The sequence below is a fragment of the Vanacampus margaritifer genome, unplaced genomic scaffold (assembly GCF_051991255.1).
Source record: "Vanacampus margaritifer isolate UIUO_Vmar unplaced genomic scaffold, RoL_Vmar_1.0 HiC_scaffold_30, whole genome shotgun sequence".
NCBI classification, from domain to species: domain Eukaryota; kingdom Metazoa; phylum Chordata; class Actinopteri; order Syngnathiformes; family Syngnathidae; genus Vanacampus; species Vanacampus margaritifer.
The window spans coordinates 115125-140299 of NW_027520740.1; positions in this window are offsets into that span (position 1 = coordinate 115125).

Sequence of the window (25175 nt, forward strand, 5' to 3'; positions counted from 1 at the left end):
GGGTTTATCATTAGGGTTAGGGTTTCAAACTAGGGTTTTTTCTTTAGGGTTAGGGTTTCAAACTAGGGTTTAACATTATGGTTAGGGTTTCAAACTAGGGTTTTACATTAGGGTTACGCTTTCAAAATAGGGTTTTATATTAGGGTTAGGGTTTTAAACTAGGGTTTCAAATTAGGGTTAGAGTTTCAAACTCAGGGGTTTTACATTAGGGTTACTGCTTCAAACTAGGGTTTTACATAAGGGTTAGGGTTTCAAAACAGGGGTTTAAAATTAGGGTTAGGGTTTCACACTAGGGTTTCACACTAGGGTTTTACATTAGGGTTAGGGTTTCAAACAAGGGTTTCAAATTAGGCTTAGGGTTTCAAACTAGGGTTTTACATTAGGGTTAGGGTTTCAAACAAGGGTTTTACATTAGGGTTAGGGTTTCAAAACAGGGGTTTAAAATTAGGGTTAGGGTTTCACACTAGGGTTTTACATTAGGTTTAGGGTTTCAAAATAGGGTTTAACATTAGGGTTAGGGTTTCAAACTAGGGTTTCAAATTAGGGTTAGTGTTTCAAACTAGGGTTTTACATTAGGGTTAGGGTTTCAAACAAGGGTTTCAAATTAGGCTTAGGGTTTCAAACTAGGGTTTTACATTAGGGTTAGGGTTTCAAACAAGGGTTTTACATTAGGGTTAGGGTTTCAAAACAGGGGTTTAAAATTAGGGTTAGGGTTTCACACTAGGGTTTTACATTAGGTTTAGAGTTTCAAAATAGGGTTTAACATTAAGGTTAGAGTTTCAAACTAGGGTTTTACATTAGGGTTAGGGTTTCAAACAAGGGTTTTACATTAGGGTTAGTGCTTCAAACTAAGGTTTTACATTTAGGGTTAGGGTTTCAAACTAGGGTTTATCATTAGGGTTAGGGTTTAAAAATAGGGTTTTACATTAGGGTTAGGGTTTCAAACTAGGTTTTCAATTTAGGGTTAGGTTTTCAATTTAGGGTTTATAATTAGGGTTAGGGTTTCAAACTAGGGTTTTACATTAGGGTTAGGGTTTCAAACTAGGGTTTAAAGTTAGGGTTAGGGTTTCAAACTAGGGTTTTACATTAGGGTTAATGCTTCAAACTAGGGTTTTACATTAGGGTTACGCTTTCAAACTAGGGTTTTACATTAGGGTTAGGGTTTCAAACTAGGGTTTTAAAATTAGGGTTTCAAATTAGGGTTAGAGTTTCAAACTAGGGTTTCAAATTTGGGTTAGAGTTTCAAACTAGGGTTTTACATTAGGGTTACTGCTTCAAACTAGGGTTTTACATTAGGGTTAGGGTTTCAAAACAGGGGTTTAAAATTAGGGTTAGGGTTTCACACTAGGGTTTTACATTAGGGTTAGGGTTTCAAACTAGGGTTTAACATTAGGGTTAGGGTTCCAAACTAGGGTTTTACATTAGGGTTAGGGTTTCAAACAAGGGTTTTACATTAGGGTTAGGGTTTCAAACTAGGGTTTCAAATTAGGGTTAGGGTTTCAAACTAGGGTTTTATATTAGGGTTAAGGTTTCAAACTAGGGTTTCAAATTAGGGTTAGGGTTTCAAACTAGGGTTTTACATTTGGGTTAGTGTTTCAAACTAGGGTTTCAAATTAGGGTTAGGGTTTCAAACTAGGGTTTTAAATTAGGGTTAGTGCTTCAAACTAAGGTTTTACATTAGGGTTAGGGTTTCAAACTAGGGTTTTACTTTAAGGTTAGGGTTTCAAACTAGGGTTTTACATTAGGGTTAGGGTTCCAAATTAGGGTTTTACATTAGGGTTAGGCTTTCAAACTAGGGTTTTACATTAGGGTTAGGGTTTCAAACTAGGGTTTCAATTTAGGGTTAGGGTTTCAAACTAGGGTTTATCATTAGGGTTAGGGTTTCAAAATAGGGTTTTACATTAGTCTTAAGGTTTCAAACTAGGGTTTTACATTAGGGTAAGGGTTTCAAACAAGGGTTTTACATTAGCTTTAGGGTTTCAAACAAGGGATTTACATTAAGGTAAGGGTTTCAAACTAGGTTTTCAAATTAGGGTTAGGGTTTCAAACTAGGGTTTTATATTAGGGTTAGGGTTTCAAACTAGGGTTTCAAAATAGGGTTTTACATTAGGGTAAAGGTTTCAAACAAGGGTTTTACATTAGGGTTAGGGATTCAAAACAGGGAATTAAAATTAGGGTTAGGGTTTCAAACTAGGGTTTCAAATTAGGCTTAGGGTTTCAAACTAGGGTTTTACATTAGGGTTAGTGTTTCAAACAAGGGTTTTACATTAGGTTTAGTGTTTCAAAATGGGTTTAAAATTAGGGTTAGGGTTTCACACTAGGGTTTTACATTAAGGTTAGGGTTTCAAACTAGGGTTTAACATTAAGGTAAGGGTTTCAAACTATGGTTTTACATTAGGGTTAGGGTTACAAAGTAGGGTTTAACGTTAGGGTTAGGGTTTCAAACTAAGGTTTTACATTAGGGTTAATGCTTCAAACTAGGGTTTTACATTAGGGTTACGCTTTCAAACTAGGGTTTCAAATTAGGGTTAGAGTTTCAAACTAGGGTTTTACATTAGGGTTACTGCTTCAAACTAGGGTTTTACATTAGGGTTAGGGTTTCAAAACAGGGGTTTAAAATTAGGGTTAGGGTTTCACACTAGGGTTTTACATTAGGGTTAGGGTTTCAAACAAGGGTTTTACATTAGGGTTAGGGTTTCAAACTAGGGTTTCAAATTAGGGTTAGGGTTTCAAACTAGGGTTTTATATTATGGTTAAGGTTTCAAAGTAGGGTTTCAAATTAGGGTTAGGGTTTCAAACTAGGGTTTTACATTAGGGTTAGGGTTTCAAATTAGGGTTTCAAATTAGGGTTAGGATTTCAAACTAGGGTTTTACATTAAGGTTAGGGTTTCAAACTAGGGTTTAACATTAGGGTTAGGGTTACAAATTAGGGTTTTATATTAGGGTTAGGGTTTCAAACTAGGGTTTTATATTAGGGTTAGGGTTTCAAACTAGGATTTCAATTTAGGGTTAGGGTTTCAAACTAGGGTTTATCATTAGGGTTAGGGTTTCAAAGTAGGGTTTTACATTAGGGTTAGGCTTTCAAACTAGGGTTTTACATTAGCGTTCGGGTTATAAACTAGGGTTTTATATTATGGTTAGGGTTACAAACTAGGGTTTTACATTATGGTTAGGTTTACAAACTAGGGTTTCAAATTAGGGTTAGGGTTTCAAAACAGGGGTTTAAAATTAGGGTTAGGGTTTCAAAACAGGGGTTTAAAATTAGGGTTAGGGTTTCACACTAGGGTTTTACATTAGGGTTAGGGTTTCAAACTAGGGTTTTACATTAGGGTTAGGGTTTCAAACTAGGGTTTCAATTTAGGGTTAGGGTTTCAAACTAGGGTTTATCATTAGGGTTAGGTTTTCAAAATAGGGTTTTACATTAGGGTTAAGGTTTCAAACTAGGGTTTTACATTAGGGTAAGGGTTTCAAACAAGGGTTTTACATTAGCTTTAGGGTTTCAAACAAGGGTTTTACATTAAGGTAAGGGTTTCAAACTAGGTTTTCAAATTAGGGTTAGGGTTTCAAACTAGGGTTTTATATTAGGGTTAGGGTTTCAAACTAGGGTTTCAAAATAGGGTTTTACATTAGGGTAAAGGTTTCAAACAAAGGTTTTACATTAGGGTTAGGGATTCAAAACAGGGAATTAAAATTAGGGTTAGGGTTTCAAACTCGGGTTTTAAATTAGGGTTTGGGTTTCAAACTAGGGTTTTACATTAAGGTTAGGGTTTCAAACTAGGGTTTCAAATTAGGCTTAGGGTTTCAAACTAGGGTTTTACATTAGGGTTAGTGTTTCAAACAAGGGTTTTACATTAGGTTTAGTGTTTCAAAATGGGTTTAAAATTAGGGTTAGGGTTTCACACTAGGGTTTTACATTAAGGTTAGGGTTTCAAACTAGGGTTTAACATTAGGGTTAGTGTTTCAAACAAGGGTTTTACATTAGGGTTAGGGTTTCAAACTAGGGTTTCAAATTAGGGTTAGGGTTTCAAACAAGGGTTTTACATTAGAGTTAGGCTTTCAAACTAGGGTTTTATATTAGCGTTCGGGTTATAAACTAGGGTTTTATATTATGGTTAAAGGTTACAAACTAGGGTTTTACATTATGGTTAGGGTTACAAACTAGGGTTTCAAATTAGGGTTAGGGTTTCAAAACAGGGGTTTAAAATTAGGGTAAGGGTTTCAAAACAGAGGTTTAAAATTAGGGTTAGGGTTTCAAAACAGGGGTTTTAAATTAGGGTTAGGGTTTCAAACTAGGGTTTTACATTAGGTTTAGGGTTTCAAACTAGGGTTTCAAATTAGGGTTTGGGTTTCAATTTGAGGTTTTACATTAGGATTAGGTTTACAAACTAGGGTTTTACATTAGGGTTAGGGTTTCAAACTATGGTTTCAAATTAGGTTTGGGGTTTCAAACTAGGGTTTTACATTAGGGTTAGGGTTTCAAACTAGGGTTTGACATTAGGGTTAGTGCTTCAAACTAGGGTTTTACATTAGGGTTAGGGTTTCAAACTAGGGTTTTACATTAAGGTAAGGGTTTCAAACTATGGTTTTACATTAGGGTTAGGGTTACAAAGAAGGGTTTAACGTTAGGGTTAGGGTTTCAAACTAAGGTTTTACATTAGGGTTAATGCTTCAAACTAGGGTTTTACATTAGGGTTACACTTTCAAACTAGGGTTTTACATTAGGGTTAGAATTTTAAACTAGGGTTTCAAATTAGGGTTAGAGTTTCAAACTAGGGTTTTACATTAGGATTACTGCTTCAAACTAGGGTTTTACATTAGGGTTAGGGTTTCAAAACAGGGGTTTAAAATTAGGGTTAGGGTTTCACACTAGGGTTTTACATTAGGGTTAGGGTTTCAAACAAGGGTTTTACATTAGGGTTAGGGTTTCAAACTAGGGTTTCAAATTAGGGTTAGGGTTTCAAACTAGGGTTTTAAATTAGGGTTAGTGCTTCAAACTAAGGTTTTACATTAGGGTTAGGGTTTCAAACTAGGGTTTTACTTTAAGGTTAGGGTTTCAAACTAGGGTTTTACATTAGGGTTAGGGTTCCAAATTAGGGTTTTACATTAGGGTTAGGCTTTCAAACTAGGGTTTTACATTAGGGTTAGGGTTTCAAACTAGGGTTTCAATTTAGGGTTAGGGTTTCAAACTAGGGTTTATCATTAGGGTTAGGGTTTCAAAATAGGGTTTTACATTAGGGTTAAGGTTTCAAACTAGGGTTTTACATTAGGGTAAGGGTTTCAAACAAGGGTTTTACATTAGCTTTAGGGTTTCAAACAAGGGTTTTACATTAAGGTAAGGGTTTCAAACTAGGTTTTCAAATTAGGGTTAGGGTTTCAAACTAGGGTTTTATATTAGGGTTAGGGTTTCAAACTAGGGTTTCAAAATAGGGTTTTACATTAGGGTAAAGGTTTCAAACAAGGGTTTTACATTAGGGTTAGGGATTCAAAACAGGGAATTAAAATTAGGGTTAGGGTTTCAAACTCGGGTTTTAAATTAGGGTTTGGGTTTCAAACTAGGGTTTTACATTAGGGTTAGGGTTTCAAACTAGGGTTTCAAATTAGGCTTAGGGTTTCAAACTAGGGTTTTACATTAGGGTTAGTGTTTCAAACAAGGGTTTTACATTAGGTTTAGTGTTTCAAAATGGGTTTAAAATTAGGGTTAGGGTTTCACACTAGGGTTTTACATTAAGGTTAGGGTTTCAAACTAGGGTTTAACATTAGGGTTAGTGTTTCAAACTAGGGTTTCAAATTAGGGTTAGGGTTTCAAAATAGGGTTTTACATTAGAGTTAGGCTTTCAAACTAGGGTTTTATATTAGCGTTCGGGTTATAAACTAGGGTTTTATATTATGGTTAAAGGTTACAAACTAGGGTTTTACATTATGGTTAGGGTTACAAACTAGGGTTTCAAATTAGGGTTAGGGTTTCAAAACAGGGGTTTAAAATTAGGGTTAGGGTTTCAAAACAGAGGTTTAAAATTAGGGTTAGGGTTTCAAAATAGGGTTTTATATTAGGGTTAGGGTTTCAAACTAGGGTTTCAAATTAGTGTTAGGGTTTCAAACAAGGGTTTTACAATAGGGTTAGGGTTTCAAAACAGGGGTTTTAAATTAGGGTTAGGGTTTCAAACTAGGGTTTTACATTAGGTTTAGGGTTTCAAACTAGGGTTTCAAATTAGGGTTTGGGTTTCAATTTGAGGTTTTACATTAGGATTAGGTTTACAAACTAGGGTTTTACATTAGGGTTAGGGTTTCAAACTATGGTTTCAAATTAGGTTTGGGGTTTCAAACTAGGGTTTTACATTAGGGTTAGGGTTTCAAATTAGGGTTTCAAATTAGGGTTAGGGTTTAAACTAGGATTTACATTAGGGTTAGTGCTTCAAACTAAGGTTTTACATAAGGGTTAGGATTTCAAACTAGGGTTTTACATTAGGGTTAGGGTTACAAATTAGGGTTTTATATTAGGGTTAGGGTTTCAAACTAGGGTTTTACATTAGGGTTAGGGTTTCAAACTAGGGTTTCAATTTAGGGTTAGGGTTTCAAACTAGGGTTTATCATTAGGGTTAGGGTTTCAAAGTAGGGTTTTACATTAGGGTTAGGCTTTCAAACTAGGGTTTTACATTAGCGTTCGGGTTATAAACTAGGGTTTTATATTATGGTTAGGGTTACAAACTAGGGTTTTACATTATGGTTAGGTTTACAAACTAGGGTTTCAAATTAGGGTTAGGGTTTCAAAACAGGGGTTTAAAATTAGGGTTAGGGTTTCAAAACAGGGGTTTAAAATTAGGGTTAGGGTTTCAAACTAGGGTTTTACATTAGGGTTAGTGCTTCAAACTAAGGTTTTACATTAGGGTTAGGGTTTCAAACTAGGGTTTTACATTAAGGTTAGGGTTTCAAACTAGGGTTTTACATTAGGGTTAGGGTTACAAATTAGGGTTTTACATTAGGGTTACAGTTTCAAACTAGGGATTTACATTAGGGTTAGGGTTTCAAACTAGGTTTTCAATTTAGGGTTAGGGTTTCAAACTAGGGTTTATCATTAGGGTTAGGGTTTCAAACTAGGGTTCTAAATTAGGGTTAGGGTATCAAACTAGGGTTTAACGTTAGGGTTAGGGTTTCAAACTAGGGTTTTACATTAGGGTTAATGCTTCAAACTAGGGTTTTACATTAGGGTTACGCTTTCAAACTAGGATTTTACATTAGGGTTAGGGTTTCAAACTAGGGTTTCAAATTAGGGTTAGGGTTTCAAACTAGGGTTTTACATTAAGGTTAGGGTTTCAAACTAGGGTTTTACATTAGGGTTAGGGTTACAAATTAGGGTTTTATATTAGGGTTAGGGTTTCAAACTAGGGTTTTACATTAGGGTTAGGGTTTCAAACTAGGGTTTCAATTTAGGGTTAGGGTTTCAAACTAGGGTTTATCATTAGGGTTAGGGTTTCAAAGTAGGGTTTTACATTAGGGTTAGGCTTTCAAACTAGGGTTTTACATTAGCGTTCGGGTTATAAACTAGGGTTTTATATTATGGTTAGGGTTACAAACTAGGGTTTTACATTATGGTTAGGTTTACAAACTAGGGTTTCAAATTAGGGTTAGGGTTTCAAAACAGGGGTTTAAAATTAGGGTTAGGGTTTCAAAACAGGGGTTTAAAATTAGGGTTAGGGTTTCAAACTAGGGTTTTACATTAGGGTTAGTGCTTCAAACTAAGGTTTTACATTAGGGTTAGGGTTTCAAACTAGGGTTTTACATTAAGGTTAGGGTTTCAAACTAGGGTTTTACATTAGGGTTAGGGTTACAAATTAGGGTTTTACATTAGGGTTACAGTTTCAAACTAGGGATTTACATTAGGGTTAGGGTTTCAAACTAGGTTTTCAATTTAGGGTTAGGGTTTCAAACTAGGGTTTATCATTAGGGTTAGGGTTTCAAACTAGGGTTCTAAATTAGGGTTAGGGTATCAAACTAGGGTTTAACGTTAGGGTTAGGGTTTCAAACTAGGGTTTTACATTAGGGTTAATGCTTCAAACTAGGGTTTTACATTAGGGTTAGGGTTTCAAAACAGGGGTTTAAAATTAGGGTTAGGGTTTCAAAACAGAGGTTTAAAATTAGGGTTAGGGTTTCAAAATAGGGTTTTATATTAGGGTTAGGGTTTCAAACTAGGGTTTCAAATTAGGGTTAGGGTTTCAAAACAGGGGTTTAAAATTAGGGTTAGGGTTTCAAAACAGAGGTTTAAAATTAGGGTTAGGGTTTCAAAATAGGGTTTTATATTAGGGTTAGGGTTTCAAACTAGGGTTTCAAATTAGTGTTAGGGTTTCAAACAAGGGTTTTACAATAGGGTTAGGGTTTCAAAACAGGGGTTTTAAATTAGGGTTAGGGTTTCAAACTAGGGTTTTACATTAGGTTTAGGGTTTCAAACTAGGGTTTCAAATTAGGGTTTGGGTTTCAATTTGAGGTTTTACATTAGGATTAGGTTTACAAACTAGGGTTTTACATTAGGGTTAGGGTTTCAAACTATGGTTTCAAATTAGGTTTGGGGTTTCAAACTAGGGTTTTACATTAGGGTTAGGGTTTCAAACTAGGGTTTGACATTAGGGTTAGTGCTTCAAACTAGGGTTTTACATTAGGGTTAGGGTTTCAAACTAGGGTTTTACATTAAGGTAAGGGTTTCAAACTATGGTTTTACATTAGGGTTAGGGTTACAAAGTAGGGTTTAACGTTAGGGTTAGGGTTTCAAACTAAGGTTTTACATTAGGGTTAATGCTTCAAACTAGGGTTTTACATTAGGGTTACGCTTTCAAACTAGGGTTTCAAATTAGGGTTAGAGTTTCAAACTAGGGTTTTACATTAGGGTTACTGCTTCAAACTAGGGTTTTACATTAGGGTTAGGGTTTCAAAACAGGGGTTTAAAATTAGGGTTAGGGTTTCACACTAGGGTTTTACATTAGGGTTAGGGTTTCAAACAAGGGTTTTACATTAGGGTTAGGGTTTCAAACTAGGGTTTCAAACTAGGGTTAGGGTTTCAAACTAGGGTTTTATATTATGGTTAAGGTTTCAAAGTAGGGTTTCAAATTAGGGTTAGGGTTTCAAACTAGGGTTTTACATTAGGGTTAGGGTTTCAAATTAGGGTTTCAAATTAGGGTTAGGGTTTAAACTAGGATTTACATTAGGGTTAGTGCTTCAAACTAAGGTTTTACATAAGGGTTAGGATTTCAAACTAGGGTTTTACATTAGGGTTAGGGTTACAAATTAGGGTTTTATATTAGGGTTAGGGTTTCAAACTAGGGTTTTACATTAGGGTTAGGGTTTCAAACTAGGGTTTCAATTTAGGGTTAGGGTTTCAAACTAGGGTTTATCATTAGGGTTAGGGTTTCAAAGTAGGGTTTTACATTAGGGTTAGGCTTTCAAACTAGGGTTTTACATTAGCGTTCGGGTTATAAACTAGGGTTTTATATTATGGTTAGGGTTACAAACTAGGGTTTTACATTATGGTTAGGTTTACAAACTAGGGTTTCAAATTAGGGTTAGGGTTTCAAAACAGGGGTTTAAAATTAGGGTTAGGGTTTCAAAACAGGGGTTTAAAATTAGGGTTAGGGTTTCAAACTAGGGTTTGACATTAGGGTTAGTGCTTCAAACTAGGGTTTTACATTAGGGTTAGGGTTTCAAACTAGGGTTTTACATTAAGGTAAGGGTTTCAAACTATGGTTTTACATTAGGGTTAGGGTTACAAAGAAGGGTTTAACGTTAGGGTTAGGGTTTCAAACTAAGGTTTTACATTAGGGTTAATGCTTCAAACTAGGGTTTTACATTAGGGTTACACTTTCAAACTAGGGTTTTACATTAGGGTTAGAATTTTAAACTAGGGTTTCAAATTAGGGTTAGAGTTTCAAACTAGGGTTTTACATTAGGATTACTGCTTCAAACTAGGGTTTTACATTAGGGTTAGGGTTTCAAAACAGGGGTTTAAAATTAGGGTTAGGGTTTCACACTAGGGTTTTACATTAGGGTTAGGGTTTCAAACAAGGGTTTTACATTAGGGTTAGGGTTTCAAACTAGGGTTTCAAATTAGGGTTAGGGTTTCAAACTAGGGTTTTAAATTAGGGTTAGTGCTTCAAACTAAGGTTTTACATTAGGGTTAGGGTTTCAAACTAGGGTTTTACTTTAAGGTTAGGGTTTCAAACTAGGGTTTTACATTAGGGTTAGGGTTCCAAATTAGGGTTTTACATTAGGGTTAGGCTTTCAAACTAGGGTTTTACATTAGGGTTAGGGTTTCAAACTAGGGTTTCAATTTAGGGTTAGGGTTTCAAACTAGGGTTTATCATTAGGGTTAGGGTTTCAAAATAGGGTTTTACATTAGGGTTAAGGTTTCAAACTAGGGTTTTACATTAGGGTAAGGGTTTCAAACAAGGGTTTTACATTAGCTTTAGGGTTTCAAACAAGGGTTTTACATTAAGGTAAGGGTTTCAAACTAGGTTTTCAAATTAGGGTTAGGGTTTCAAACTAGGGTTTTATATTAGGGTTAGGGTTTCAAACTAGGGTTTCAAAATAGGGTTTTACATTAGGGTAAAGGTTTCAAACAAGGGTTTTACATTAGGGTTAGGGATTCAAAACAGGGAATTAAAATTAGGGTTAGGGTTTCAAACTCGGGTTTTAAATTAGGGTTTGGGTTTCAAACTAGGGTTTTACATTAGGGTTAGGGTTTCAAACTAGGGTTTCAAATTAGGCTTAGGGTTTCAAACTAGGGTTTTACATTAGGGTTAGTGTTTCAAACAAGGGTTTTACATTAGGTTTAGTGTTTCAAAATGGGTTTAAAATTAGGGTTAGGGTTTCACACTAGGGTTTTACATTAAGGTTAGGGTTTCAAACTAGGGTTTAACATTAGGGTTAGTGTTTCAAACTAGGGTTTCAAATTAGGGTTAGGGTTTCAAAATAGGGTTTTACATTAGAGTTAGGCTTTCAAACTAGGGTTTTATATTAGCGTTCGGGTTATAAACTAGGGTTTTATATTATGGTTAAAGGTTACAAACTAGGGTTTTACATTATGGTTAGGGTTACAAACTAGGGTTTCAAATTAGGGTTAGGGTTTCAAAACAGGGGTTTAAAATTAGGGTTAGGGTTTCAAAACAGAGGTTTAAAATTAGGGTTAGGGTTTCAAAATAGGGTTTTATATTAGGGTTAGGGTTTCAAACTAGGGTTTCAAATTAGTGTTAGGGTTTCAAACAAGGGTTTTACAATAGGGTTAGGGTTTCAAAACAGGGGTTTTAAATTAGGGTTAGGGTTTCAAACTAGGGTTTTACATTAGGTTTAGGGTTTCAAACTAGGGTTTCAAATTAGGGTTTGGGTTTCAATTTGAGGTTTTACATTAGGATTAGGTTTACAAACTAGGGTTTTACATTAGGGTTAGGGTTTCAAACTATGGTTTCAAATTAGGTTTGGGGTTTCAAACTAGGGTTTTACATTAGGGTTAGGGTTTCAAACTAGGGTTTGACATTAGGGTTAGTGCTTCAAACTAGGGTTTTACATTAGGGTTAGGGTTTCAAACTAGGGTTTTACATTAAGGTAAGGGTTTCAAACTATGGTTTTACATTAGGGTTAGGGTTACAAAGTAGGGTTTAACGTTAGGGTTAGGGTTTCAAACTAAGGTTTTACATTAGGGTTAATGCTTCAAACTAGGGTTTTACATTAGGGTTACGCTTTCAAACTAGGGTTTCAAATTAGGGTTAGAGTTTCAAACTAGGGTTTTACATTAGGGTTACTGCTTCAAACTAGGGTTTTACATTAGGGTTAGGGTTTCAAAACAGGGGTTTAAAATTAGGGTTAGGGTTTCACACTAGGGTTTTACATTAGGGTTAGGGTTTCAAACAAGGGTTTTACATTAGGGTTAGGGTTTCAAACTAGGGTTTCAAACTAGGGTTAGGGTTTCAAACTAGGGTTTTATATTATGGTTAAGGTTTCAAAGTAGGGTTTCAAATTAGGGTTAGGGTTTCAAACTAGGGTTTTACATTAGGGTTAGGGTTTCAAATTAGGGTTTCAAATTAGGGTTAGGGTTTAAACTAGGATTTACATTAGGGTTAGTGCTTCAAACTAAGGTTTTACATAAGGGTTAGGATTTCAAACTAGGGTTTTACATTAGGGTTAGGGTTACAAATTAGGGTTTTATATTAGGGTTAGGGTTTCAAACTAGGGTTTTACATTAGGGTTAGGGTTTCAAACTAGGGTTTCAATTTAGGGTTAGGGTTTCAAACTAGGGTTTATCATTAGGGTTAGGGTTTCAAAGTAGGGTTTTACATTAGGGTTAGGCTTTCAAACTAGGGTTTTACATTAGCGTTCGGGTTATAAACTAGGGTTTTATATTATGGTTAGGGTTACAAACTAGGGTTTTACATTATGGTTAGGTTTACAAACTAGGGTTTCAAATTAGGGTTAGGGTTTCAAAACAGGGGTTTAAAATTAGGGTTAGGGTTTCAAAACAGGGGTTTAAAATTAGGGTTAGGGTTTCAAACTAGGGTTTTACATTAGGGTTAGTGCTTCAAACTAAGGTTTTACATTAGGGTTAGGGTTTCAAACTAGGGTTTTACATTAAGGTTAGGGTTTCAAACTAGGGATTTACATTAGGGTTAGGGTTTCAAACTAGGTTTTCAATTTAGGGTTAGGGTTTCAAACTAGGGTTTATCATTAGGGTTAGGGTTTCAAACTAGGGTTCTAAATTAGGGTTAGGGTATCAAACTAGGGTTTAACGTTAGGGTTAGGGTTTCAAACTAGGGTTTTACATTAGGGTTAATGCTTCAAACTAGGGTTTTACATTAGGGTTACGCTTTCAAACTAGGATTTTACATTAGGGTTAGGGTTTCAAACTAGGGTTTCAAATTAGGGTTAGGGTTTCAAACTAGGGTTTTACATTAAGGTTAGGGTTTCAAACTAGGGTTTTACATTAGGGTTAGGGTTACAAATTAGGGTTTTATATTAGGGTTAGGGTTTCAAACTAGGGTTTTACATTAGGGTTAGGGTTTCAAACTAGGGTTTCAATTTAGGGTTAGGGTTTCAAACTAGGGTTTATCATTAGGGTTAGGGTTTCAAAGTAGGGTTTTACATTAGGGTTAGGCTTTCAAACTAGGGTTTTACATTAGCGTTCGGGTTATAAACTAGGGTTTTATATTATGGTTAGGGTTACAAACTAGGGTTTTACATTATGGTTAGGTTTACAAACTAGGGTTTCAAATTAGGGTTAGGGTTTCAAAACAGGGGTTTAAAATTAGGGTTAGGGTTTCAAAACAGGGGTTTAAAATTAGGGTTAGGGTTTCAAACTAGGGTTTTACATTAGGGTTAGTGCTTCAAACTAAGGTTTTACATTAGGGTTAGGGTTTCAAACTAGGGTTTTACATTAAGGTTAGGGTTTCAAACTAGGGTTTTACATTAGGGTTAGGGTTACAAATTAGGGTTTTACATTAGGGTTACAGTTTCAAACTAGGGATTTACATTAGGGTTAGGGTTTCAAACTAGGTTTTCAATTTAGGGTTAGGGTTTCAAACTAGGGTTTATCATTAGGGTTAGGGTTTCAAACTAGGGTTCTAAATTAGGGTTAGGGTATCAAACTAGGGTTTAACGTTAGGGTTAGGGTTTCAAACTAGGGTTTTACATTAGGGTTAATGCTTCAAACTAGGGTTTTACATTAGGGTTAGGGTTTCAAAACAGGGGTTTAAAATTAGGGTTAGGGTTTCAAAACAGAGGTTTAAAATTAGGGTTAGGGTTTCAAAATAGGGTTTTATATTAGGGTTAGGGTTTCAAACTAGGGTTTCAAATTAGGGTTAGGGTTTCAAAACAGGGGTTTAAAATTAGGGTTAGGGTTTCAAAACAGAGGTTTAAAATTAGGGTTAGGGTTTCAAAATAGGGTTTTATATTAGGGTTAGGGTTTCAAACTAGGGTTTCAAATTAGTGTTAGGGTTTCAAACAAGGGTTTTACAATAGGGTTAGGGTTTCAAAACAGGGGTTTTAAATTAGGGTTAGGGTTTCAAACTAGGGTTTTACATTAGGTTTAGGGTTTCAAACTAGGGTTTCAAATTAGGGTTTGGGTTTCAATTTGAGGTTTTACATTAGGATTAGGTTTACAAACTAGGGTTTTACATTAGGGTTAGGGTTTCAAACTATGGTTTCAAATTAGGTTTGGGGTTTCAAACTAGGGTTTTACATTAGGGTTAGGGTTTCAAACTAGGGTTTGACATTAGGGTTAGTGCTTCAAACTAGGGTTTTACATTAGGGTTAGGGTTTCAAACTAGGGTTTTACATTAAGGTAAGGGTTTCAAACTATGGTTTTACATTAGGGTTAGGGTTACAAAGTAGGGTTTAACGTTAGGGTTAGGGTTTCAAACTAAGGTTTTACATTAGGGTTAATGCTTCAAACTAGGGTTTTACATTAGGGTTACGCTTTCAAACTAGGGTTTCAAATTAGGGTTAGAGTTTCAAACTAGGGTTTTACATTAGGGTTACTGCTTCAAACTAGGGTTTTACATTAGGGTTAGGGTTTCAAAACAGGGGTTTAAAATTAGGGTTAGGGTTTCACACTAGGGTTTTACATTAGGGTTAGGGTTTCAAACAAGGGTTTTACATTAGGGTTAGGGTTTCAAACTAGGGTTTCAAACTAGGGTTAGGGTTTCAAACTAGGGTTTTATATTATGGTTAAGGTTTCAAAGTAGGGTTTCAAATTAGGGTTAGGGTTTCAAACTAGGGTTTTACATTAGGGTTAGGGTTTCAAATTAGGGTTTCAAATTAGGGTTAGGGTTTAAACTAGGATTTACATTAGGGTTAGTGCTTCAAACTAAGGTTTTACATAAGGGTTAGGATTTCAAACTAGGGTTTTACATTAGGGTTAGGGTTACAAATTAGGGTTTTATATTAGGGTTAGGGTTTCAAACTAGGGTTTTACATTAGGGTTAGGGTTTCAAACTAGGGTTTCAATTTAGGGTTAGGGTTTCAAACTAGGGTTTATCATTAGGGTTAGGGTTTCAAAGTAGGGTTTTACATTAGGGTTAGGCTTTCAAACTAGGGTTTTACATTAGCGTTCGGGTTATAAACTAGGGTTTTATATTATGGTTAGGGTTACAAACTAGGGTTTTACATTATGGTTAGGTTTACAAACTAGGGTTTCAAATTAGGGTTAGGGTTTCAAAACAGGGGTTTAAAATTAGGGTTAGGGTTTCAAAACAGGGGTTTAAAATTAGGGTTAGGGTTTCAAACTAGGGTTTTACATTAGGGTTAGTGCTTCAAACTAAGGTTTTACATTAGGGTTAGGGTTTCAAACTAGGGTTTTACATTAAGGTTAGGGTTTCAAACTAGGGTTTTACATTAGGGTTAGGGTTACAAATTAGGGTTTTACATTAGGGTTACAGTTTCAAACTAGGGATTTACATTAGGGTTAGGGTTTCAAACTAGGTTTTCAATTTAGGGTTAGGGTTTCAAACTAGGGTTTATCATTAGGGTTAGGGTTTCAAACTAGGGTTCTAAATTAGGGTTAGGGTATCAAACTAGGGTTTAACGTTAGGGTTAGGGTTTCAAACTAGGGTTTTACATTAGGGTTAATGCTTCAAACTAGGGTTTTACATTAGGGTTACGCTTTCAAACTAGGATTTTACATTAGGGTTAGGGTTTCAAACTAGGGTTTCAAATTAGGGTTAGGGTTTCAAACTAGGGTTTTACATTAAGGTTAGGGTTTCAAACTAGGGTTTTACATTAGGGTTAGGGTTACAAATTAGGGTTTTATATTAGGGTTAGGGTTTCAAACTAGGGTTTTACATTAGGGTTAGGGTTTCAAACTAGGGTTTCAATTTAGGGTTAGGGTTTCAAACTAGAGTTTATCATTAGGGTTAGGGTTTCAAAGTAGGGTTTTACATTAGGGTTAGGCTTTCAAACTAGGGTTTTACATTAGCGTTCGGGTTATAAACTAGGGTTTTATATTATGGTTAGGGTTACAAACTAGGGTTTTACATTATGGTTAGGTTTACAAACTAGGGTTTCAAATTAGGGTTAGGGTTTCAAAACAGGGGTTTAAAATTAGGGTTAGGGTTTCAAAACAGGGGTTTAAAATTAGGGTTAGGGTTTCACACTAGGGTTTTACATTAGGGTTAGGGTTTCAAACTAGGGTTTTTCATTAGAGTTAGGGTTTCAAACTAGGGTTTCAAATTAGGGTTAGGGTTTAAAATTAGGATTTACATTAGGGTTAGTGCTTCAAACTAGGGTTTTACATTAAGGTTAGGTTTTCAAACTAGGGTTTTACATTAGGGTTAGGGTTTCAAACTAGGGTTTTACATTAGGGTTAGGGTTACAAATTAGGGTTTTACATTAGGGTTAGGGTTTCAAACTAGGGTTTTACATTAGGGTTAGTGTTTCAAACTAGGGTTTCAATTTAGGGTTAGGGTTTCAAACTAGGGTTTTTCATTAGGGTTAGGGTTTCAAACTAGGGTTTTACATTAGGGTTAGGGTTTCAAACTAGGGTTTAACATTAGGGTTAGGGTTTCAAACTAGGGTTTTACATTAGGGTTAATGCTTCAAACTAGGGTTTTACATTAGGGTTAGGCTTTCAAACTAGGGTTTTAAATTAGCGTTAGGGTTAAAAACTAGGGTTTTACATTATGGTTAGGGTTACAAACTAGGGTTTTACATTATGGTTAGGGTTTCAAACTAGGTTTTCAAATTAGGTTTAGGGTTTCAAAACAGGGGTTTAAAATTAGGGTTAGGGTTTCAAAACAGGGGTTTAAAATTAGGGTTAGGTTTTTACACTAGGGTTTATCATTAGGGTTAGGGTTTCAAACTAGGGTTCTACATTAGGGTTAGGGTTTCAAACTAGGGTTTAACGTTTGGGGTAGGGTTTCAAACTAGGGTTTTACATTACGGTTAGGGTTTCAAACTAGGGTTTAACGTTTGGGGTAGGGTTTCAAACTAGGGTTTTACATTACGGTTAGGGTTTCAAACTAGGGTTTCAAATTAGGGTTAGGGTTTCAAAACAGGGGTTTAAAATTAGGGTTATGGTTTCACACTAGGGTTTTACATTAGGGTTACAGTTTCAAACGAGGGATTTACATTAGGGTTAGGGTTTCAATCTAGGTTTTCAATTTAGGGTTAGGGTTTCAAACTAGGGTTTATCATTAGGGTTAGGGTTTCAAACTAGGGTTCTAAATTAGGGTTAGGGTTTCAAACTAGGGTTTAACGTTAGGGTTAGGGTTTCAAACTAGGGTTTTACATTAGGGTTAATGCTTCAAACTAGGGTTTTACATTAGGGTTACGCTTTCAAACTAGGATTTTACATTAGGGTTAGGGTTTCAAACTAGGGTTTCAAATTAGGGTTAGGGTTTCAAACTAGGGTTTTTCATTAGGGTTAGGGTTTCAAACTAGGGTTTCAAATTAGGGTTAGGGTTTAAAACTAGGATTTACATTAGGGTTAGTGCTTCAAACTAAGGTTTTACATTAGGGTTAGTGCTTCAAACTAAGGTTTTACATTAGGGTTAGGGTTTCAAACTAGGGTTTTACATTACGGTTAGGGTTTCAAACTAGGGTTTAACGTTTGGGGTAGGGTTTCAAACTAGGGTTTTACATTACGGTTAGGGTTTCAAACTAGGGTTTCAAATTAGGGTTAGGGTTTCAAAACAGGGGTTTAAAATTAGGGTTATGGTTTCACACTAGGGTTTTACATTAGGGTTACAGTTTCAAACGAGGGATTTACATTAGGGTTAGGGTTTCAATCTAGGTTTTCAATTTAGGGTTAGGGTTTCAAACTAGGGTTTATCATTAGGGTTAGGGTTTCAAACTAGGGTTCTAAATTAGGGTTAGGGTTTCAAACTAGGGTTTAACGTTAGGGTTAGGGTTTCAAACTAGGGTTTTACATTAGGGTTAATGCTTCAAACTAGGGTTTTACATTAGGGTTACGCTTTCAAACTAGGATTTTACATTAGGGTTAGGGTTTCAAACTAGGGTTTCAAATTAGGGTTAGGGTTTCAAACTAGGGTTTTTCATTAGGGTTAGGGTTTCAAACTAGGGTTTCAAATTAGGGTTAGGGTTTAAAACTAGGATTTACATTAGGGTTAGTGCTTCAAACTAAGGTTTTACATTAGGGTTAGTGCTTCAAACTAAGGTTTTACATTAGGGTTAGGGTTTCAAACTAGGGTTTTACATTAAGGTAAGGGTTTCAAACTATGGTTTTACATTAGGGTTAGGGTTACAAACTAGGGTTTAACGTTAGGGTTATGGTTTCAAACTAGGGTTTTACATTAGGGTTAATGCTTCAAACTAGGGTTTTACATTAGGGTTATGCTTTCAAACTAGGGTTTTACATTAGGGTTAGGGTTTCAAACTAGGGTTTCAAATTAGGGTTAGAGTTTCAAACTAGGGTTTTACATTAGGGTTACTGCTTCAAACTAGGGTTTTACATTAGGGTTAGGGTTTCAAAACAGGGGTTTAAAATTAGGGTTAGGGTTTCACACTAGGGTTTTATATTAGGGTTAGGCTTTCAAACAAGGGTTTTACATTAGGGTTAGGGTTTCAAACTAGGGTTTTAAATTAGGGTTAGGGTTTCAAACTAGGGTTTTATATTAGGGTTAAGGTTTCAAACTAGGGTTTCAAATTAGGGTTAGGGTTTCAAACTAGGGTTTTTCATTAGGGTTAGGGTTTCAAACTAGGGTTTCAAATTAGGGTTAGGGTTTAAAACTAGGATTTACATTAGGGTTAGTGCTTCAAACTAAGGTTTTACTTAAGGGTTAGGGTTTCAAACTAGGGTTTTACATTAAGGTTAGGGTTTCAAACTAGGGTTTTACATTAGGGTTAGGGTTACAAATTAGGGTTTTACATTAGGGTTAGGGTTTCAAACTAGGGTTTTACATTAGGGTTAGGGTTTCAAACTAGGGTTTCAATTTAGGGTTAGGGTTTCAAACTAAGGTTTATCATTAGGGTTAGGGTTTCAAACTAGGGTTTTACATTAGGGTTAGGTTTTCAAACTAGGGTTTAACATTAGGGTTAGGGTTTCAAACTAGGGTTTTACATTAGGGTTAATGCTTCAAACTAGGGTTTTACATTAGGGTTAGGCTTTCAAACTAGGGTTTTACATTAGCGTTAGGGTTAAAAACTAGGGTTTTACATTATGGTTAGGGTTACAAACTAGGGTTTTACATTATGGTTAGGGTTACAAACTAGGGTTTCAAATTAGGTTTAGGGTTTCAAAACAGGGGTTTAAAATTAGGGTTAGGGTTTCAAAACAGGGGTTTAAAATTAGGGTTAGGATTTCAAAACAGGGGTTTAAAATTAGGGTTAGGGTTTCACACTAGGGTTTTACATTAGGGTTAGGGTTTCAAACTAGTGTTTTACATTAGGGTTAGTGCTTCAAACTAAGGTTTTACATTAGGGTTAGGGTTTCAAACTAGGGTTTTACATTAAGGTTAGGGTTTCAAACTAGGGTTTTACATTAGGGTTAGGGTTACAAATTAGGGTTTTACATTAGGGTTACAGTTTCAAACTAGGGTTTTACATTAGGGTTAGGCTTTCAAACTAGGTTTTCAATTTAGGGTTAGGGTTTCAAACTAGGGTTTAACATTAGGGTTAGGGTTTCAAACTAGGGTTTAACGTTAGGGTTAGGGTTTCAAACTAGGGTTTAACGTTAGGGTTAGGGTTTCAAACTAGGGTCTTACATTAGGGTTAATGCTTCAAACTAGGGTTTTACATTAGGGTTACGCTTTCAAACTAGGATTTTACATTAGGGTTAGGGTTTCAAACTAGGGTTTCAAATTAGGGTTAGGGTTTCAAACTAGGGTTTCAAATTGGGGTTAGGGTTTAAAACTAGGATTTACATTAGGGTTAGTAATTCAAACTAAGGTTTTACATAAGGGTTAGGGTTTCAAACTAGGGTTTTACATTAAGGTTAGGGTTTCAAACTAGGGTTTTACATTAGGGTTAGGGTTACAAATTAGGGTTTTACATTAGGGTTAGGGTTTCAAACTAGGGTTTTACATTAGGGTTAGGGTTTCAAACTAGGGTTTCAATTTAGGGTTAGGGTTGCAAATTAGGATTTTACATTAGGGTTAGAGTTTCAAACTAGGGATTTACATTAGGGTTAGGGTTTCAAACTAGGTTTTCAATTTAGGGTTAGGGTTTCAAACTAGGGTTTATCATTAGGGTTAGGGTTTCAAACTAGGGTTCTACATTACGGTTAGGGTTTCAAACTAGGGTTTAACGTTAGGTGTAGGGTTTCAAACTAGGGTTTTACATTACGGTTAGGGTTTCAAACTAGGGTTTCAAATTAGGGTTAGTTTTTCAAAACAGGGGTTTAAAATTAGGGTTAGGGTTTCACACTAGGGTTTTACATTAGGGTAAGGGTTTCAAAGTAGGGTTTTACATTAGGGTTAGTGTTTCAAACTATGTTTTCAAATTAGGTTTGGGGTTTCAAACTAGGGTTTTACATTAGGGTTGTCATGTTTATTTTCAGTCTTGTTTAGTCCGGTCATGTTTAGCTTCTGTTTTCCTTGTGTGTTCCCCTTGTCTTGTCATTTCCTGTTTTAGTTTGAAAATTGATTCCTCTCGTTTCTGGTCACTTGCCCTTCCTCGTGTTGTGTGTGTGTCAACCCTGATTCATGATTGTTTCCCCATTACCCTCATGTGTCATCCAATCAGTGCCCTCAGCCAGGTGTGTCTTGTTATGTCATTAGTGTTGGTGTATTTTGTCGGCTTTTTTCCCCCCTGTCTGTGTCGGTTCATTGTTGCTGTTGTTGTTGCCATTGTCGTAAGTCTTTCGCCAGGAACCTTGTCATGCTGTTTGTTTTGCCTAAGTTGTTTTGCCATGTATAGATTCATGTTTTGTTAGTTACATTTATTTTCCCGCATCTGGGTCCTAAAGCCCCCACCTTCTGACAAGGGTTAGGGTTTCAAACTATGGTTTTAAATTAGGTTTGGGGTTTCAAACTAGGGTTTTACATTAGGGTTAGGGTTTCAAACTAGGGTTTTACATTAGGGTAAGTGCTTCAAACTAGGGTTTTACATTAGGGTTAGTGCTTCAAACTAGGGTTTTACATTAGGGTTATGGTTTCAAACTACGATTTAACATTATGGTTAGGGTTTCAAACTAGGGTTTGACATTAGGGTTAGGGTTTCAAACAAGCGTTTTACATTAGGGTTAGGGTTTCAAAACAGGGGTTTTAAATAAGGGTTAGGGTTTCAAATTAGGGTTAGGGTTTCAAACTAGGGTTTTGCATTAGGGTTAGGGTTTCAAACTAGGGTTTTACATTATGGTTAGGGTTACAAACTAGGGTTTTACATTATGGTTAGGGTTACAAACTAGGGTTTCAAATTGGGGTTAGGGTTTCAAAACAGGGGTTTAAAATTAGGGTTAGGGTTTCACACTAGGGTTTTACATTAGAGTTAGGGTTTCAAAGTAGGGTTTTACATTAGGGTTAGGGTTTCAAACTATGGTTTCAAATTAGGTTTGGGGTTTCAAACTAGGGTTTTACATTAAGGTTAGGGTTTCAAACTAGGGTTTTACATTAGGGTTAGGGTTAGAAATTAGGGTTTTACATTAAGGTTAGGGTATCAAACTAGGGTTTTACATTAGGGTTAGGGTTTTAAACTAGGTTTTCAATTTAGGTTTAGAGGTTCAAACTAGGGTCTATCATTAGGGTTAGGGTTTCAAACTAGGGTTTTACATTAGGGTTAGGGTTTCAAACTACGTTTTCAATTTAGGGTTAGGGTTTCAAAATAGGGTTTATCATTAGGGTTAGGGTTTCAAACTAGGGTTTTTTCTTTAGGGTTAGGGTTTCAAACTAGGGTTTAACATTATGGTTAGGGTTTCAAACTAGGGTTTTACATTAGGGTTACGCTTTCAAAATAGGGTTTTATATTAGGGTTAGGGTTTTAAACTAGGGTTTCAAATTAGGGTTAGAGTTTCAAACTCAGGGGTTTTACATTAGGGTTACTGCTTCAAACTAGGGTTTTACATTAGGGTTAGGGTTTCAAAACAGGGGTTTAAAATTAGGGTTAGGGTTTCACACTAGGGTTTTACATTAGGTTTAGGGTTTCAAAATAGGGTTTAACATTAGGGTTAGGGTTTCAAACTAGGGTTTCAAATTAGGGTTAGTGTTTCAAACTAGGGTTTTACATTAGGGTTAGGGTTTCAAACAAGGGTTTCAAATTAGGCTTAGGGTTTCAAACTAGGGTTTTACATTAGGGTTAGGGTTTCAAACAAGGGTTTTACATTAGGGTTAGGGTTTCAAAACAGGGGTTTAAAATTAGGGTTAGGGTTTCACACTAGGGTTTTACATTAGGTTTAGGGTTTCAAAATAGGGTTTAACATTAAGGTTAGAGTTTCAAACTAGGGTTTTACATTAGGGTTAGGGTTTCAAACAAGGGTTTTACATTAGGGTTAGGGTTTCAAACTAGGTTTTCAATTTAGGGTTAGGTTTTCAATTTAGGGTTTATAATTAGGGTTAGGGTTTCAAACTAGGGTTTTACATTAGGGTTAGGGTTTCAAACTAGGGTTTAACGTTAGGGTTAGGGTTTCAAACTAGGGTTTTACATTAGGGTTAATGCTTCAAACTAGGGTTTTACATTAGGGTTACGCTTTCAAACTAGGGTTTTACATTAGGGTTAGGGTTTCAAACTAGGGTTTTAAAATTAGGGTTTCAAATTAGGGTTAGAGTTTCAAACTAGGGTTTCAAATTTGGGTTAGAGTTTCAAACTAGGGTTTTACATTAGGGTTACTGCTTCAAACTAGGGTTTTACATTAGGGTTAGGGTTTCAAAACAGGGGTTTAAAATTAGGGTTAGGGTTTCACACTAGGGTTTTACATTAGGGTTAGGGTTTCAAACTAGGGTTTAACATTAGGGTTAGGGTTCCAAACTATGGTTTTACATTAGGGTTAGGGTTTCAAACAAGGGTTTTACATTAGGGTTAGGGTTTCAAACTAGGGTTTCAAATTAGGGTTAGGGTTTCAAACTAGGGTTTTATATTAGGGTTAAGGTTTCAAACTAGGGTTTCAAATTAGGGTTAGGGTTTCAAACTAGGGTTTTACATTTGGGTTAGTGTTTCAAACTAGGGTTTCAAATTAGGGTTAGGGTTTCAAACTAGGGTTTTAAATTAGGGTTAGTGCTTCAAACTAAGGTTTTACATTAGGGTAAGGGTTTCAAACTAGGGTTTTACTTTAAGGTTAGGGTTTCAAACTAGGGTTTTACATTAGGGTTAGGGTTCCAAATTAGGGTTTTACATTAGGGTTAGGCTTTCAAACTAGGGTTTTACATTAGGGTTAGGGTTTCAAACTAGGGTTTCAATTTAGGGTTAGGGTTTCAAACTAGGGTTTATCATTAGGGTTAGGGTTTCAAAATAGGGGTTTTACATTAGGGTTAAGGTTTCAAACTAGGGTTTTACATTAGGGTAAGGGTTTCAAACAAGGGTTTTACATTAGCTTTAGGGTTTCAAACAAGGGATTTACATTAAGGTAAGGGTTTCAAACTAGGTTTTCAAATTAGGGTTAGGGTTTCAAACTAGGGTTTTATATTAGGGTTAGGGTTTCAAACTAGGGTTTCAAAATAGGGTTTTACATTAGGGTAAAGGTTTCAAACAAGGGTTTTACATTAGGGTTAGGGATTCAAAACAGGGAATTAAAATTAGGGTTAGGGTTTCAAACTAGGGTTTCAAATTAGGCTTAGGGTTTCAAACTAGGGTTTTACATTAGGGTTAGTGTTTCAAACAAGGGTTTTACATTAGGTTTAGTGTTTCAAAATGGGTTTAAAATTAGGGTTAGGGTTTCACACTAGGGTTTTACATTAAGGTTAGGGTTTCAAACTAGGGTTTAACATTAAGGTAAGGGTTTCAAACTATGGTTTTACATTAGGGTTAGGGTTACAAAGTAGGGTTTAACGTTAGGGTTAGGGTTTCAAACTAAGGTTTTACATTAGGGTTAATGCTTCAAACTAGGGTTTTACATTAGGGTTACGCTTTCAAACTAGGGTTTCAAATTAGGGTTAGAGTTTCAAACTAGGGTTTTACATTAGGGTTACTGCTTCAAACTAGGGTTTTACATTAGGGTTAGGGTTTCAAAACAGGGGTTTAAAATTAGGGTTAGGGTTTCACACTAGGGTTTTACATTAGGGTTACGGTTTCAAACAAGGGTTTTACATTAGGGTTAGGGTTTCAAACTAGGGTTTCAAATTAGGGTTAGGGTTTCAAACTAGGGTTTTATATTATGGTTAAGGTTTCAAAGTAGGGTTTCAAATTAGGGTTAGGGTTTCAAACTAGGGTTTTACATTAGGGTTAGGGTTTCAAATTAGGGTTTCAAATTAGGGTTAGGATTTCAAACTAGGGTTTTACATTAAGGTTAGGGTTTCAAACTAGGGTTTAACATTAGGGTTAGGGTTACAAATTAGGGTTTTATATTAGGGTTAGGGTTTCAAACTAGGGTTTTATATTAGGGTTAGGGTTTCAAACTAGGATTTCAATTTAGGGTTAGGGTTTCAAACTAGGGTTTATCATTAGGGTTAGGGTTTCAAAGTAGGGTTTTACATTAGGGTTAGGCTTTCAAACTAGGGTTTTACATTAGCGTTCGGGTTATAAACTAGGGTTTTATATTATGGTTAGGGTTACAAACTAGGGTTTTACATTATGGTTAGGTTTACAAACTAGGGTTTCAAATTAGGGTTAGGGTTTCAAAACAGGGGTTTAAAATTAGGGTTAGGGTTTCAAAACAGGGGTTTAAAATTAGGGTTAGGGTTTCACACTAGGGTTTTACATTAGGGTTAGGGTTTCAAACTAGGGTTTTACATTAGGGTTAGGGTTTCAAACTAGGGTTTCAATTTAGGGTTAGGGTTTCAAACTAGGGTTTATCATTAGGGTTAGGGTTTCAAAATAGGGTTTTACATTAGGGTTAAGGTTTCAAACTAGGGTTTTACATTAGGGTAAGGGTTTCAAACAAGGGTTTTACATTAGCTTTAGGGTTTCAAACAAGGGTTTTACATTAAGGTAAGGGTTTCAAACTAGGTTTTCAAATTAGGGTTAGGGTTTCAAACTAGGGTTTTATATTAGGGTTAGGGTTTCAAACTAGGGTTTCAAAATAGGGTTTTACATTAGGGTAAAGGTTTCAAACAAAGGTTTTACATTAGGGTTAGGGATTCAAAACAGGGAATTAAAATTAGGGT